General features: G+C 37.6%; 1 long non-coding RNA gene across 1 annotated transcript in view; it reads left to right on the top strand.

Moving 5' to 3' along the window:
• Positions 1-9,663: 9,663 nt before the first annotated feature.
• Positions 9,664-18,532, top strand: part of LOC141539626 (uncharacterized) — a 34,674-nt gene continuing 25,805 nt past the window's right edge. The window contains exon 1 of the long non-coding RNA XR_012481345.1: positions 9,664-9,745. This is a non-coding gene — a long non-coding RNA (uncharacterized LOC141539626). The remainder of the gene's footprint in view (positions 9,746-18,532) is intronic.

The raw sequence follows: 18,532 nt of genomic DNA, 5'->3' as shown, positions 1-18,532 counted from the left end.
AATAACCAAGTGAAATAGAATGCATGGAGAAGAGAGAAGGGCCCAGGACGGAGTCTTCCCTCCCCTGCCTCCCAGGATTAGTGGACAATCTGGATGGATGAAGATCCAACCAAGAACAAGGAACTGGAAATTGAGTGGATGCCCATCAGTTGGAGAATGGCTTGCTAAGTTACAGTATATGGAAGTAAAGGAATTGTTCTGTAAGAATTAATGAGCAGACTGATTTCAGAAAAGCCTGGAAAGACTTAAATGAGTGAAGTGAGCAGAATCAGGAGAGTATTGTACACAGTAACAAATTATGTGATGGACTTGGCTCTTTTCAACAATGGAGTGAAGGCAATTCCAATAAATTGGGATGGAAAATGCCAATCATATCCAAAAGGAGAACCTGGAGATCGCAGCATAATATCCTTTTGGTCTGATTTTTCCAAATTTATTGTGCAAGAAAAACAAGTCAGATGGAAAGGTCTCATGGTCCTTTGGGTACAGCAGTAAGCAGATGCTAATGCCTTTTTAATACTGTTTACATTGATAAATATGCATTAGTTTCTGATGCTGAATTACTCACTTGCCACTGTTTTGAAATTAATATTCCTTCCAAGGCTCCTGGGTCCTGGAGGGTTTCCATCAAGGCTTGGGGAAATCTGAAAGTCAAGGTGGTTGGATTTCCTGGCCCCCATTGCCATCTGCCTCTCCCCACTGTTTCAGTTTGGCTCACTTGGCTTGTGAGGGGCAATTAGTTGATTGGCAGTTGGTGGATGCATTGCCTATATTTACTACTATTCATGTGGAAAAAGAAGTAATTAACAAATTGTGTAATATTTGTGCAGCTTGATGTGTTGCAAGGGCAGCAAGCAGGAAATTTACAATGTGGAGTAGAACCCACTGGAACTTGTAATTGCTGGTGATTATTTTTGCTTATTATTAGTAGTTGCTGGTGATTATTTTTTGATATTGATTCCATATATTGCCTCAAACACTTTTGCTTTAATTGATTCTGTAAATCAGAAGACAAAATTTGTGCTAGAAATTACTATGGCTTTAGTGAGCAGAAGGACAGGTCAGCAACCCATCAAAGGGCTGATTGTCAGCAGGCATTCTGCATAATAATAATGAGCTAACATTTACATAACATATTAAGTTTTGCAAAATGATTTAATTTTATCCTCACAATAACCCTGGGATATAAGTGCTATTAATTTTTTTTTAACATTTAAGTAGTATTTTGTTTTTTTAGATACATGCAAAGATAGTCTACATCCATTTTTGTAAAACTTTTGTGTTCTAAATTTTTCTCCTTCCTTTCCTTGCCTCACCCAGTCTAGTTTTGGCATGGACTGTTATAACTTTAGCATTTAACCTCTAAACTGTTATAATAAATCCCTAAATAATCTACTGTTTTCTAGTGTCTGACTTGTTCAAGCCATCCTCAATACAGCTATCAAAATTACCTTTCCAAAGAAAAGTATAAATTTGTCATCAACCTGCTTAGCTGCTCAACTCCTTGTAGCCTCCAAGATGAACAAACCTCTCAGGAGATCTTAAAGCCCTTTATACTCCAACTCCATTCTTCATTTTCTTCCTTATTGTGCCTTACTATACTCTATTTACTTTATGGTCCAGCCAAACCGGCCTCTTTTCTGTTCCTTTATTAGTGTTTTCAGTCCCCTTCACTGCCTCTTAAACCCCTAGCTTCAGCATAGGTGCCGTTTCCTATGGAGAGTTTTTCTGATCTCCTTCATGATTAGTTCTTCCTGAGATGATGAAGTATATGATATATATTTTTTTATTTAGAATTTTTTTCCCCACAGTATATATGCATGAGTAATTTTTTTTTTATAATATTATCCCTTGTATTCATTTTTCCAAATTATCCCCCCTCCTCCCTTGACTCCCTCCCCCCGATGACAGGCAATCCCAAGTATATGATATTTTAAAATATTATATTGAGAGTAGACATTGTTTTTAATTTTCCCTTTGTATCCCCACTGGCTTGTTGTTTGGTCATTTTTTTAGCCACATCCAACTCTTTGTGACCCCATTTGGGGTTTTCTTGGCAAAGATAATGAAGTGTGCCATTTCCTTTTCCAGTTCACTTTACAGATGAGGAAACCGAGGCACATGGGTTAAGTGACTTGCCCAGGGTCACTCAGTCATTAAGTTTTCTGAAGCCAGATTTGAGCTCAGGAAGATGAGTCAGTCTCCCTGACTCCAGATTCGGCATGGGATCCGCTGAGCCAACTGGCTGCCTTAGCTATCCCCAGCACCCAGCACAATGTTTTTCAAGGAGGCATCCAAAATAAATGCTCAGTGGATTAGGTTGGGTTGGCCTCCCCCTGTTGTTTGGGAGTTTCAATTTTGGGGCTGAAGAGACAGTCACGGAAAGATAATCACAAGTGGATGCCCATGGGATTTGTAGAAGGGCTACAAAGGATAAGCACTCCTCCTGTGGGTGAGTCACACTGGGAGTTTCGGGCTTTGGTGGGCAGCACAGGCAAGTTGCAGAAGACTGAAGTTCCCAGACCAGTTAATGCCCTCGTGGCTACTTTAGCCTCCTCAATCACTCCAGGAACCAGAAGGAATAAAGGGAAGAGGATCTCTGCAGACAAGGAAGGGAGAGCGGACCAACCAGTAGGACGAGTTTAGGTGTGTTTCCCTAAACGGCATAGGACATGCAGCGAAGACTTCTCTGGAGATGCAGACCCAAGAGCAAAAATCCTGGCCTAAGGAAAAGGAAGCAGAAGAAAGGGTTGTTTGAATAGTAAGAAGGAAAGGTCCAATGGATTGGGGTTAACTTTTGGGCAAAGTACTTTGGGAGTGAAGACTAAGATGCACAATGCTGAATAAGATGATCCCACAATCATAAATCTTAAACTGGAAAGGACCTTAGAGCACTGGACTTAGGATCAGGAAGATGAGTTTGAATCCTGCCCGACTGTAAGCAAGTCATGTAACCTCTTTCAGTCTTTTTTCTCATCTGTAAAATAGGTATCAAAAAATAGCATCTGCCACAAATCATGGATTTTTTGAGCGCATCCATGAGAAGCTCAATATGTAAAACACTTGATAAAGCCTAAAGTGCTACATAAATGTTAGCTAGCCATCCATCTTGGCTAAATCCTTTATTTTACAAATAAAGAAACTTGTCCTGGAGGTGGTGGTGAGTGATTTTCTTTGGATAATATTTAGGTATCAGAGATGGAATATGAACCCCAATATTATTACCCAGACCAATCAACTAGAATTTGCCTTCGCATCTCCAAAATGGCTTCATAAGTGAGTAGAACCAAGAGACCATTATACACATCAACAACAAGATTATGCAATGATCAACTCTGATGGATGTGGCTCTTTTTAATTATGAGGTGATTTAGAGCAATTCCAATAGGCTTGTGATGGAGAGAGTCATCTCATCCAGAAAGAGGATGATGACTGAATATGGATCACAGTATAGTATTTTCACCTTTTTTTTTTTTTTTTTTTTGCTGTTGTTTGCTTGCTTTTTATTTTCTTTCTCATTTCCCCCTCCTTTTTTGATGTAATTTTTCTTGTGCAGCAAGATAAGTGTGGAAATATGTAGAAAGGAATAATTTATGTTGGCACATATTGGATTGTTTGCTGTCTGGGAGGGGGGAAGGGAAAAAGAGGGAGAAAAATTTGGAACACAAGGTTTTAAAAGGGTGAATGTTGAAAACTCTCTTTGCATGTATTTTGAAAATAAAAAGCTATTAGTTTTTTTAAATTGTGATCCAGAAATATAAAGTGAGAAATGTGGCTGGGCCTTCTCATGATATGGTGATTCTAGGTAAGAACTGATCATTGGGTCATCCTCAGAGTAGAGTCATCACCAGGGAGAGAGCAGCCACTGTGCTAATTTCACTTTGAATCAGTTCATAAAAATTTCTCCCATGTTTTCTGTATTCATCATATGCATTAATTCTTACAACATAGTAATATTTCATTGCATTAATATACTATAATTTGTTTAGCCACTCCCTAGTTTCTTGCTACTACAAAAAGTACTGATGAAATATTTTGATGTAGGTGTCACCTTTCCTTTTATCACTGATTTCCTCTTGGTTGAAGAATATAGATATTTTAGTCATGATCTCATAGTTCCAAATTACTTTCAAGAATGTTTGGACTAATTCACAGCTCTACCAACATTGCATTACTCTGTTCACTTCTCCATAACTGCTCTAACTTTGATATATAAATTTTAATAGAAGGAAATTTATTCAATAAAAACATGGGAAGGATAATTAGCAAAGATAGTGCATTGATTTTGTTGAGTGCAGCTCTTTAACCCTTGCATTTGTCATGATGGTTCCAATAGTCAGGAGAATGTGTTGATTTAGAGGGAAATGAAAAGTTTTTAGACACAAGGGATACTAAATATTCCTTAACTAGGTTTTAGGAGATTAAGTAAATGAGAGGTCAGCTGTTATATTGGAACATCCACATGTATATTATCCCAGAATAAAAAGGCAAAATTTTAACAGCCATTTCTGAACTCAATGAATAAGAAGAGGGAATGACTTAGATGTCAAAGTTTCAGCCAGGGTTTGGATTTGGTGTCACATTTGAATAAAATGAACTTCAAGGGGAGAACCATTATAGAATGATAGTGGCAGGAGATGAGGGAGGGAAGAGAAAGATTCTGGAAATAACTGACAATGGTAAGCAAGAATTATTCCAATCCGCCCTTCAAGACCAATGTGTTAAGAAATGTGAGTAGAGTGCTGTCAGTCTTGGAGAGAATGACTAAAGATACAAGATAATCTTATAGGGGAAAGCAAAAACAGTTCCCTTCCTTCCCTCATCACCAAGATAGCAAGCAATCTGATCTAAGTTATATATGTACAATCATTGTAAACATATTTCCTTATTTGTCATGTTGTGAAAGAAAAATCAAAACAAAAGGGAAAAACCACAAGAAAAAGGGAAAAAAAGATAAAAATAATATGCTTTAATCAGCATTCAGTCTCCATATTTCTCTCCCTGGATGCCGATGGCATTTTCTATCCCAAGTCCATAGTTGACCATCACACAAGCTTTCCTGTCCTGAGTACAATGTTCTAGTTTGCTCACTTCATTCAGCATCAGTTTGTGTCTTTCCAGACTTTTCTGAAATCAGCCTGCTCATCATTTCTTATAGAACAAGAGTATTCCATTCACTCCTTAATTGATGGGCACACACTCAGTTTCCAATTTCATGTCACCGCAGAAAGAGAAAGAACATGTGAGTCCTTTTCCCTCTTTTAAGATTTCTTTGGAATACAGACCCAATACTGACAGTGCACAGTTTTATAGCCCTCTGGATATAGTTCCAAATTGCTCCCCAGAATGCTTGGATCAGTTATAACTCCACCAAAAATGCATTAATGTCAATTTTCCCATATTCCCTCCAACATTTATCATTTTCTTTTCCTGTCGTCCTAGCCAATCTGAGAGGTATGAGGTAATACCTCTTAGTTGTTTTAATTTAAATTTCCCTGATCAGTAGTGATTTAGAGCATCTTTTCATACGACTATAGATGGCTTTAAGTTCTTCAACTGAAAATTGTCTGTTTATGTCTTTTGAACAGTTCCTGATTTCAAGATACTTATAGGGGGAAATAACATGTAAACACACATAAGGGTATAGAAATACTTTGTGTTCTATTGTGTCCAAGACTTCATGACCCCATTTGGATTTTTCTTGGCAAAGATATTACAAGTGGCTTGCCATTTTCTTCTCTAGCTCATATTACAGATAAGGAAACTGAGAAAAACCAGGTTAAGTGACTTGCCCAAGGTCACTAAACATACAGCACTTTAAAGTTATTTAAATTTGTAAAGCACTTTACAAATATTATTTTATTTTATCCTTACAATAACCCCCTGAGGTAAGTATTGGTATTATAATCGCCATTTTTACAGATAAGGAAATTGTGGCCAACAGAGGTTAAAAAACTTGTGATGTGATGGAGAAATACCAAACCAGTTAATTATGAGGCAGAATTTAAACTCAAGTCTAGATTCTGGGTCAAAGTTTTTATTCATTCACTCTACCAAGGAAGCAACCTTTTGTACAAAGACATTTTGATTGCTGAAAGGGACAGAAAAGGGCATTTATGTAACAGGCAATGATAAAAATCAGCTTGAGAAGAAACAGACTTCAGATAGGCTGTTGTGGAAAGATAGTAATTCTCCCAAAAAATACCCCTCAGGTGAGTGACAGAAGACATTCCTGCATGAGGAGCATGATTGGATTAATGATGGCTACTGAACATTATGAGTCATGTTTATTTTATAGGACTCTCCCCATCCCCTCTCCCCCCACCCAGAGTTTAGAATGTTATAGCCAAAAATTATAAATATCTTTGGGATCTATGGGATGATTTTATAAGGACTGATGACCAAATAGTGACATTTCCAGTTTTTTTTTTTTTTATTTTCAAAACATGCATAGTTTTCAACATTCACTCTTGCGAAACCTTATGTTCCCAAGTTTTTCTTCCTCCCATCTCTTCACTCTCTCCCCTCATTAAGCAATCTAAAATATGTTAAACATGTGTAATTCTTCTATACATATTTCCAAAATTATCATGCTGCACAAGAAAAATCAGATCAAAAAGGAAAAAAAAATAAGAAAACAAAATGCAAGCAAACAACAACAAAAAAGTGAAAATACCATGCTGTGATCTATATTCAGTTCTCACATTCCTCTCTCTGGGTGCAGATGGCTCTCTTCACCACAAGTCTATTAGAATTGGCCTGATTCACCTCATTCTTGAAAAGAGCTACATTCATCAGAATTGATCATTATATAATCTTATTGTTGTTGTGTACAATGATCTGGTTCTGCTCCCTTCACTTAGCATCAGCTCATGTAAGTCTCTCCAGCTGAAATCATCCTGTCGATTGTTTCTTATAGAACAATAATATTCCATAGCATTATGAGACATTATTAGAATAAAAGATGAGGCTTTAGAACACTAGAAAACTGGAGGAGAGAAAAGAGCATTTCAAGATAGCAGTAGGAGAGGGAGGTGAGATCAGGAGGAGCTGGACACACAGGACTAGGAATCAGTGAGACGATTAAAGAGAGAAACTAACATTCAGTCTGTGTAGTTATTTTGTTAGGACTTGTGCCATTTGTAAAAGGGATACTTTTTGGTCATTCTTTCCAGTCACCTCCTTCAGCCACCTGCCTGGACTATTTCTACCTTTAAAAGAAAGGAGAGAAATCCATCCCATCCCATCTGCTGGTCTCCTGGGCTTGTCTCTGGGAATGTTGCCAATCTAGCTGAATTCATTCCTCAGTAATAAACATTCATTTAATGGTGTCCTTCCCATTTTAGGGATTCAAACCCTCCCAGACATTATTCAGTCTTATTCTCCAACTCCCTTATTCTCAAATCATTCAGCCCGATCCCCGACTCCCATGTCTTCAGCTACCCACAAGCTTTGGAATGATTGTTTCCTAGGTAACAAGAGCTTACTTTGAAGCTTTCACCTTAAGTCTTGTATTCTTGCATCCATCTATCTCCTATCTCTTACTGAGACCTAGTTCCCTCATCATTACTGGGCCTCCCTGGCCATGTTTTCTAGAACTGGTTTTGCTTCCTGAGTCCTGAGGTGGGGGGCTGGAGCCCCCCTTCCACCCCTTCCCCATTGCCACTTCCCAGCTCTCTCCCAGAACTCAGTACTGAGCTTCACTCGATCTCTAGTTGCCATCCAGTTCAGAGCCTGTTAACTGTTTCCTACTGAACTCCAGAGTCTCCTTTCTCCAAGGAGTCTCAGGCTTGGCATATGTGAATCCAAGGAGGGCTTCTGTGGGAAGTCCTACTAAGCCCTCATCAGGGCTGCTCAGCATCCAGCTCACCTGTGGCTCCAAAAGCCTCTCCATGCTCAGTGACCACACCCTGGGAAACTTTCTAGGTGGACAGGCTGAACCAGGGCAAGTACCTTAATCTGGTTTTTCTCAGTTTCCTTATTTGTAAAATGAGCCAGAGAAGAAAATGGCAAGCCACTGACTGTAATTTCTTTGCCAAGAAAAATCCAAATGGGTTCATGAAGTCTTGGACACAATAGAGCACAAAGTATTTCTATACCTTTATGGGTGTTTATGTTATTTCCCCCATAAGGCTATCATTGTGCTACAAGAAATGATGAGGAGAATTTCAGAAAAATCAAGAGAGACTCATTAATGAAATGAGCAGAACCAGGAGAACATTGTACAAAGTAATAGTAATAACTATGTTAGACATAGCTCTTCTCAGCAATGATCTAAGACAATTCCAAAAGACTCATGCTGGAAAATACTATCTGCATTCAGAGAAAGAACTGACGGATTGCAGAACAAAACATTATTTTCACTTTTATTCATATGGTTTTTTTTTTTTCCTTTTGGTCTGTTTCTTTTTTCACAACATGATTCATGTGGAAATATATCTTCCATGACTAAACATGTATAATCTTTATCTGATTATCTGCCATCTTGGGGAGGTGGAAGGGGAGGGAAAGAGGAAGAAAAATTTGGAACTCAAAATCTTTCCAAAAAATGAATATTGAAAATTGTCTTTACATGTGATTGGAAAAATTATTATTATTATTGGTTTTTTTTTTACTGAAGGGTAAACAACAACAATCTAACGCCTTTGCTCACAGTCTCTCCTCCCTGATTCCTGCCCACATACTAGGGTATTTCAACATAGGTATTGATACTTTCCCCAAATCTTAAACTCCCAGTTCCTCAATTTATTCATTTCCCAAGACCTCCCTCTCTACAATACTGTCTCTGGATACCACGCTTTTGATTTTGTCATCTGATCAGTCTATTGTTATTCCACCTCTCCTTTGGCCTGGTAACCACTAACCTGGTTCTTCCAACTCTGTGACTTTCAATCTACTGCTGAATCTTTCTAAACAGAGTAATAGGACCAAGGTCTCTGCCTAAAGGAAGATTAATCTAGCAGTGACTTAGAATTATGTTGAAGTCCAGGAGGCGGCTCAAAAAAAAAAAAAAAAAAAAAAAACAATGAAAGCAATCAGATGGATGATAAAGTGCTCGGGGATTAGGGTGTTTGATAGGATCAGGTGTGTTTTGGAAGGTGGAATTTAAAAGAAATTGATGTCTAATTGTACATGTTTAACCTTCATTAGATTGCTTGGTGTCTAGGAGAGGAAGGGAGGGACAAAAATCTGGAAAACAAGGTTTTTTCAGGGGTGAATGTTGAAAACTATTTTTGCATGTATTTTGAAAAATAAAAAGCTATTATAAAAAAAGAATTTGACTTCATAGATAGATATAAGTATAGGAGACAAAGTTTTGAAAATGAACCACAGAATTAAGAGCTCAAACAAGGTAGTAGTGATACAAAGCAGATTTTAAGGGGTTAAGAAGAGAGTGAATAGAGAGGAAGTAGAAGCAGTGGCTCTAGACAGACTTCCCTTTTAGCAATAAAAGGGAGAGAGATGGTAGCACATTTTTAGGACTGAGGATCTTTCATAGTCTTTGTTTAAAGATACTTTTTTTTTTTTTTTTTTTTTTTTTTTTTTTTTTAGAGTTTTATGTCAATATAAAAATGCTAAAAATTTACATTCAACAACTACTGATTAAGTGCTTAATTCAGTGTAATTCCATTATAATCCTAATCAAATGGCTTATTCTACAGGAGGTGGAGCAGACACTGGATCATTAAATTCTATGTCAGATGGAAGATGGAAGTACTTTGAGTGCAGTCCAATGACCAACTGGGTAAGTTTTTCATCAGAAAGGGAACGAACCTAAGTATAAGAATGTAAGAATGACTCATTTTCATAAAAAACACAGCAACTCATGAAATTAATCTACTAAGGCATTCAACACTGTGTGAGAAGTAGAGGTTCTGATCCATAATAGTACATGTGCCCATATGAATGGAATCATAAATTCATGAGATATAAAGTTCTGGATACACATACATAAAAATAAACATATATATACATGTATATATATATATATATATATATATATATATATATATATATATATAAAGCATTGAGCTGGGTCCTGGACATACAAAGATGAAAGCAGACATTGATATAGTTTCCTCAAGAAGCTTTCCATCTAACAGAGAAATAATAGTTGTACACAAATAATTATGGAACAAAATATAAGATAAGTATCAAGGAAAGGCATGTATACTATTTTAACGGAATATTATTGCAAATTATTTGCAATTGCAAAGAAATAATGAATTGAGGAATTTGGAGAAATCTCAAAAGTTGCATAAATTGATGCAGAGCAAAGAAATAAGAACCAAAAATATATATGTATGTAGCAACTACAATAGCTCAAGGGACAGAATCCTAAAAGATCTCAGACCAATGCAATGATTGATCTTTAATTCAAATCACTGAAAATGAGACTGCAGAAAAGCAATGGACTCTGGCTGTAAAATGTGGCATTTGTTGTTAGACATAGCCAATATGTTCTGCTGAACTATACTCTTATTATTATTATTATTATATATATATTATATATTATATATATATTATATATACTCTTATATATTATTATTATAAGGTTATATTCTATTGGAAGAGACTGATAATTAGGAAATGATAATATAAAAAACTATTGAAAAGTGCCAGTAAAATTTTGAAAAAACAAGGAAAGAAATTACTCCTATGGGAAACAGACAAGATGATAAAATAATAGGAACAAGTACAATGAACTACCCACAAAATTCCAAATATGCAGAAAATGCACCAGACCAAACCCTAATTGAGAATTAAAACAACAACAACAACAATCATTTCTCCAACCAGTATAAGTAAAGAGGACACTGCAGACCCTAGGGCTAAAGGGGTGGCCAGGCATGTGTTTAGGACCAGGCTATGTACCAGGACAAGAGGAGGTGCTAGATCCAGCACAGAGCAGCTTGAACTTGTGCCTACAGTGGGCACAGGTACCGAGTGGCCTTTCTGGCACTCACTCCCCAGTTCTGAGACATTCATAGGCTAGATTGAGCAGATAGCTGAGCCAAGGACCTAGTGTCACAAGGTTGCTTGCTGGTATGGGACATATTCCAAGAATGGATCATGTACAGAAGTAAGCAGCAGGTGTGTGCGTTGTCTCAGGTCTCTCTCCTACCCAGGCTGAAGTCTGTAGAGCAATAAACTGGGCAGGAATCTTCCAAAAAAGGAGATTTTTCAGTTCTGTCCCTCTTAACCACGAGAGCTTTCCAGCTGATTTATAGTGACCCAGCCTAGTAGCATTTTACTTAAACTACTCCACTGGGATGAACCTAAAGGTCTATTGTTTAGACCCAAACTCCTATGAAGAACTCACAAAACCCTGACAATGAGAGGAAGGGGCCATAGATCAGACTGCTTGGGAGCATGGGTTACCTTATCTGAACTGTCTCTTAGATCTTTGCACCCAATATCCCAAGAAGTCAACAGAGGGACTAGCTCAAAGATTACCTCCTGAACTACACAGAATCTGGCTTTAATATGAAGTCCAAAAAAGTCAGGAAGTAGGCTGGAAGATTGAGTAAACAAATAAACAAAAAAAAATCCTAAAATTAAAAAGTGGTTATAGTGACAAGAATAGTCAAGACACAAATAGAGACAAGAGAATAACTCTAAAACATGTACAAGTAAGATTTCAAAGAAAAACACAGCTTGGACACAAATTCAATTAGAAATCCTGGAAGAAATGAAGCAAGAATGTTTTTTTTAGAAAAAAATTAAAATTTTTAAAGAGATATTTGGAAGAGATTCATGCTTCCTTCAGGAAGAGGTTTTTTTTAAAATTTTTAAATTTTTTTGTAAGTAAAATGAAAGCACTAAGGAGAAAAATTGGAAAATTAACAAGAGTTATGAAAGAAAGGATGGGAAAGGAAATGAACAGCATAAAAAGTGACAAAACCTTATCCAAGCAAAAAGTGCATGACTTCATTTCATATTTTACTGAAAAACAAAATAAAAAAACACAGAAACCTGAGGCTGTTCAGTGAGAGCTCCCTCTTCTCTCTTTCTCTGCTTACTTATCTCATCTCATTGATGCTTTCTGCCACAATCTGTGCATTCATTCACCATTGTCTCACATGACAGGCAAAGCCCTCTCCTTATATAAGTAAAATATAAATTCTATCTTCCCTAGATTACCTCTCTCTTGATTATCATAATTATCTTTCATCTTTTCTTGTTTTCTGGCTGCTACCTGGCTGCCTACAAACATCCCAATATCTCCCCCATCTCCAGGTAAACCATACTTTATCTACCCATCTCTCCTAGTTTTTACTTGTTTTTCTCTTTCTTCCCTTTGTAGCTTGTATGGTATGATTGTTGCCCTCATTCTCCAAAGGGACCAAAACGGGATCATTCTGTTAGCATCAAGTTACAGTGTGTCTGACCAGATCAAGAAGAGCCTGGAATGCTCTCCCCCACCAGGGGTCCAAGTGGTGGACTCCCTAAATTTCGGGTGGATTCCCTAACTTTGTTTATCATGTTTCTTTGAGCTACGTGGAGTCTGCTCTACTCACAGAGCCCAGCACCTTCTCTGAGGAGGGCAAGCCATGCTGGGCCAATGTCTTCCATCGTAGAGTGAGGAGAACAGAACCAGGAGAACAATTTCTACAGTGACAGGATATGATAAAAAATAAACAACTTTGAATGACTTAGGAACTTTGAAAATGTAATTAATCAACCTAGATTCCAGAGGACTAATGATGAAACATGATACTTAGCTTCTGATAGGGCAGTAAAGCATTCAGAGTGCTTAATGAAACTTTTTAAAAAATTTTAGAAATGTGATTTGCTTGACTATAAATATTTTAACAAGGGCTTTATTTTTCTTTCTTTTTCAGTGGGTAGGGGAGGAGGTAAAAAAGGAAAGAAGACTAATTTTGATCATTGTAAAAATATATATCATTGTTTTTTTTAAAGTTTATTTTATTAAAACCAGAATAGAAAAAAGAAAAGCAAAAACAAAACAGAACAGAACATTGTCATGTGCCCAGCAGAATATCAGGGAGGATTCAAAATATATAACAATAAATTACCAGTTCAAGAAAGGATAGATAATAGCAAAGGAAATGATATTCTTGAGTGTCCATTTTAAATTTGCTTCCTTATAGGTTTTTTTTTTTTTTGTTCTTTGCTATGCACTTTTTAAAGTGCATAATTTACCTTGCTATTATTTAACCCCTCCCTCTGCTTCCCTACCCCACCATGGATCCCTCCCTTGTTTTCTTTCCCCCACCCTTTGCTTCCCCCTCCACCCATCCCTCCCTCCTTATTTATTTCTTTTATAGATTTTGGAAGGTGCTATACCTTTGATGGTGTGTGTGTGTGTGTGTGTGTGTGTGTGTGTGTGTGTGTGTGTGTGTGTGTGTGTGTGTTGTGTGTGTGTGTGTATTCTAATTGTGGGTCCAGCATATTTGAATTTTTTTTCTTGTTTCTTGCAAAATTTTCTCTTTGATCTGGGGGTTTCAAAATTTGGCAACGATATTTCTATATGTTTTCCACAAAGGATCTCTTTGAGTAGTGATCCATGGATTTTTTTCTATTTCTACTTTCCCCTCAAGTTCTATCAGTCCAAGACAATTTTCTTTGATTATTTCTTATATGACAGTGTCAAGGATTTTTTTTTTTTTTTTTTTTGGTCACAGTTTTCAAGTAGTCCAATTATTCTTCTATTTTCTCTTCTTGATTTGTTCTTCATATCTGTTGTTTTTCTTCTAAGATGTTTCACATTCTGTTCAATTTTTTTCATTCTTTATATCCTATTTTGTTATTTTTTGGTCTTTTATAGCTTCATTGGCTTCCCCTTGACTATTTCTAATTTTCAAGGAGTTGCTTTTGTTTTTAAGACTGGGTCTTTTCTAGTTGGTTAACTTCCCCCCCCCCCCCCAATCTTCTTGTTTTTCTTGGATTTTTTTTTTTTTTTTTTTTTTTTTTTTTAGTTTTTCCTCAATGTCTGTCATTTGGTTTTTAAATTCTATAAATTCTTTCTGGGCAGGGAGTTATTTAATGTTACTTTCTGGGGTAGAATCCTTTTTTTTTTTTTTTTTTTTTTTTAACACCAGTGTCCTTCTCTGAAGATGAACCCAGGTCTTCCCTATTCCTAGTAAGTTCTATGATTAGGTTCTTTCTTCTTTGCTGGTTCATTTTTTAAAAATGAGAAATATTAGTGTAAGCACCTCTAATCGTGGGGTGGGGCGGTATGGTACCTTTAGCTTCCCTTCAGCTCTCCCCACTGACCAGGAACCCTAAATCAAAAGCTCCCCTCCTGCAAGTGCCCACAGCCAGCAGCATCCCCACCCCATGGCTTCTGCACTCACCAGGTGTGCAGGTTCCTTCTCACCCAGGGCAGCATCTGAGCAGCACCTTTGAGCCTGGCGTTCCTAATTAGCAGATTCCTTCAGTTTTCCCACATCCCGGAGGTGAAAGTTTCAGTGGTTGGGGTTGAGGCTCCGGTCAAACCCAGATAGCTCCAGGGCTCCCCACTTGTTTCTTCGGAGCTAGCTTGGAGGTATTTGTACTTCACCCTAATTAATCTCCCAATTGAGGTCTCTCCTCAGATTATCTAGGCTGTACTTTGAGCATCCCTGTTTTGTCCCAAGGCACAAATTTGTTCTGTTTGTGGGGGAAATCTGAAAAGTGAAATTTACTGACCTACCCACCATCTTCCCAGAATCCTTCCCCCAAAATGTATAAAATTTCATTAAAAAAAAAATTCCTTTTATATGAACTTGAGTACACAAAGCCAGCAAGCAGTTCAAGTCCCTGAATTTAAAAGCAAATGAAAAGAAATTCCTTCAAAATAAAACAGCTTTTCAAGATGATCAGTGGAATACCAGTAGGACTCAACAAAGGTACTTCAAGGAGAAATTTAATCTCTATTAAAAACATTGCAGTTTCCCTGATAGCATCTAGAAAATTTGCAGTGAGTCTTATGAGGCATTCCGGAGACCTGTAGAGTCAGATAATTCATCAGCTACTGGTAGGAACTCCCTTTCTACTTCTGTCTGAAGGGCTGCTATTTAGAACCAACCCCATTCTCAGTTTTGGGGCGTTGTAGTCCAGAGCAGAGATGGAAAAGAAGGGAAAAAAAGAAAAGAAAATGCCTTTGAATATAAGGCAGACCTGCTACAAAGGCTTCCCCCTACACAAAGGGATATCCCCTTCTTGGTCTGGTGTTTCTATGCCATTAGTTTTAGATACTTACTAGTTGTGTGATCCTGAGCAAGTCACTGTATCCGATTTGCTTCAGTTTCCTCATCTATCAAATATATAATAATCTATAAAAGCTATATAGTAATATAAAATAAAATTTGCATAACAATTTATATAATCTATAAAAGTTATATATAATAGTATATAATAAAATCTGTCTAATATATTACCTAAAATAATACAAAATAATGTTATCTTCTATGTTTTCCTGTTCCTAACTACTAGTATCTTCCCCCGTGCAATTACTTTATGTTTGTTTGTATGTCCAATAGTTAGGGAGTGTTGGATATAGTGGGAGGTTTCCTCACAGGAAGGATGGATTAAGTTTCAACTCTGGCATATACTAGCTGTATGACCCCAGGGAAGTCGCTTAAACCTATTTCCTCATCTGTGAAATGAACTCGAGAAGGACGTGGCAAAGCATCTCGGTTTCTTGGCCAGGAAAGTCCCAAATGGGGTCATGAGGAGTAGGAAAGGACTGAACAATTATGGTTCACTGCTTTTGGAGGAGGAGGATAGGTGATCATCCAACAAAGGAGACATAAGCGTCTTGCTCTGTAGGCAGCTAGGTTCCAGATTGTAAAAATGGAATATCGAGCAGTCGTATTTATTTTTCAGGGTTGGGTTCTTGCTCCAGGGATGTTTCCTTCTCTTCCTGGGAGCCCTCTGGGAAAATGGAATCTATAAAGCTTCCTTTCATGTTTCCTTTTGTTTTTGCAGTTAATGTGGCATCCCACCGTTTTTGAAGGGAACCTGTTTCAGAGTCCTCCGCAGGCTACCCTCCTGTCCCTGGCATGTGTGTTGAGGCCTTTGGGACTAATTAATTCAGATGGTAAAAGCTGGAAAAAGCCCTTGGGTGTTAACATTTTGCCCTTCACCAAGTCAAACATGATCAGGCTCTTGAGTCAAGTAAACAGTTTATTTTTCTGGTCAGGTGGAAGCCATTCAGAGATCAAGACTAGAAACGTTGGCGAAGGGCCAAAGGCCAGACCTGTCTGCTGAGCAAATATTTTAATATTTAATTTCCCCAATTACACATAAAACAATTTTTAGCATTTAAATTTTTCAATGCAAAATTTTTTAAAAATTAAAAAAAAAATTCTGTGTTCCAAATTCTCTCTCACTCCTGAGAGGGCATACAATTTGACATACATTATAGTTGCAAGCACTACGTTTGTTTTCTTTTTTTTTTTTTTCTGAGAGCTGTTTAATTACATTTTTCTTATTGTTGCTTGGAGCATTTTTATATGGTTATTGATAAGATTGGTTTTCTTCATTTGATAGCTGCTTATTTATATCCTTTGATCATTTACTTATTGTGGAATGGATCTTCTTATATACTTGAACTTTAGTACTAAATTTCCTTAAACCTCTTCAATAAGGGCTAGGTGGTGCAGTGGACAGAGCACCAGCCCTGAAGTCCGGAGGACCCGAGTTCAAATGGGACCTCAGATACTTAATACTTCCCAGCTGTGTGATCCTGGGCTTAACTCCGATTGCCCCAGGGAAAAAACCACCAAACAAAAACCTCTTCTATAAGTGACTGGGGAAGACTGGAAAGTGGTGAAATGAGGAGTTCCTGCTTCTACTGCCTCCTTCCTCCTTCCCTCTTTCCATTTCCTGCAGACCAAATGGAGTTGTTACACTTATCTAGAAATTGCTCAGTCTTGATGACTCCTTCTTGATCTTTCAGCAACTTATGACACTATTATGTCAAAATAGCTTTCACCACTTTCTCATATTTCTCTTCCTTCCCTTCTGACTACTTGGGTTCAGTCTCCTCCTGAGTTGTTACCCATCTCCTACTCTCTAATGTAGTCTGTGACAAAGCTTTCCCACCACCACCATCATCATCACCATCACAACAACCTTGAGAGGGAGATGCTACTGTTAGCCCCATTTTACAGATAAGGAAACTGGGGCAGGCCAAGGTACAATCAGTTCTGTGATAAGGATTTGAATTCTTTCTGACCCCAGAACCGATTCTATCCATCACGTCCCCTAGCTATCTCTGTCCTATTTTCACTCCCTAGACTGTAATTTGAATGATTTCATCTAGGGACATAATAATCATTCATCTATATTTCCTGAAGATAGATGTGCAAGGATATATGTACATATGTGTATCCAAGTATTCACACACACACACACACACACACACACACACACACCCCAATTCTGAGTTCTAGTCCCAAATATTCCAGAAACATCTTTTAAAATATTTTCCCCCTTGCTCTTTCTTGCTCTCCCCTCCCTCTGCACCCATTGTCTTTCTCTCAGTTCCTGACTTTTAACCCTCCATCTTCCCTTGGTGTGCCTTTGTGTGGGAGGGTACCATCTTCCTCACTTCCAGAATAAATCAACACTTTCTGCAGAAAAAAACAAAACAAATTTCCTGATTTCCCCAGGACTAATGCCCTCACTCATTACTTTGCATTTAACTACATTGTTGTACATGAACACATGGTCTCCTCTGAACCAAGTAAGCCAGGTGGTCCTGAAGTTCAAATTTCACCTTAGATACTCACTGGTTGTGTGACCCTGGGCATCTGTAAAATGAGAATAAAAATTAACAGCACCTACCTTGTGGACTTGTGAGGGAACACAGTGCCTGCCATATAATAAATGCTATATAAATGTCAGCTATCATTAATTTTAATTAAGTAATTATTTAATTATTATGATTAATGATCATTTAACCAAGCAAATTATTTCTCCCATAAGCTCTAGTCGTTCATAATCAGCTTCTAGCTGGAAATCTCCATCTGAAAGTCCAACAGTCTCTCAGATTTAACATATGCAGAGGGAAACCCATTTCCTCCCAAACTTTCCCAGCTCTGGGTCTCAGATCATCCCAGTCCTCATCTCATATTCAATCAGCCGCCAAATCTTGGATCCCATGAGCCCTCCACCTGTCAATTCAGGTGAAAGTTTTAGCTGGTCCTGCTCTTTTTCTTTTATTTCCTCATTTGTTTATGTGCTTCATTTTCTCCAGTAGAATATAATTTACTCAAGGAAGCAACTCTTTTTCATTCTGATCCCTCATCAATAACTTAGTGCTCTGCCCACAGTGAGTCCTTCAGAAATGTTTATAGAATTGGGAATTGGATCTATAACTCAAGATCTCTGTGAATGGAGAGAAAAAAAAAAAAAAGATGAATGTACTCTTGGGCATGTTGAACTTGTGATCTTTGGGGCTCACTGAACTGCAGTTTCATAATTTGCTAAGAAAATGAAGGATATAAAGGGGATTGTAGGGCCTTTCCCCAGTACATCAAGTGGCTAAGAGAGAAGGCTGTTTTAAGGCTTCTTTCCT

The sequence above is a fragment of the Sminthopsis crassicaudata genome, chromosome 4 (assembly GCF_048593235.1).
Source record: "Sminthopsis crassicaudata isolate SCR6 chromosome 4, ASM4859323v1, whole genome shotgun sequence".
Taxonomy (NCBI): Eukaryota; Metazoa; Chordata; class Mammalia; order Dasyuromorphia; family Dasyuridae; genus Sminthopsis; species Sminthopsis crassicaudata.
This window is presented reverse-complemented; position numbering and strand designations above follow the sequence as displayed.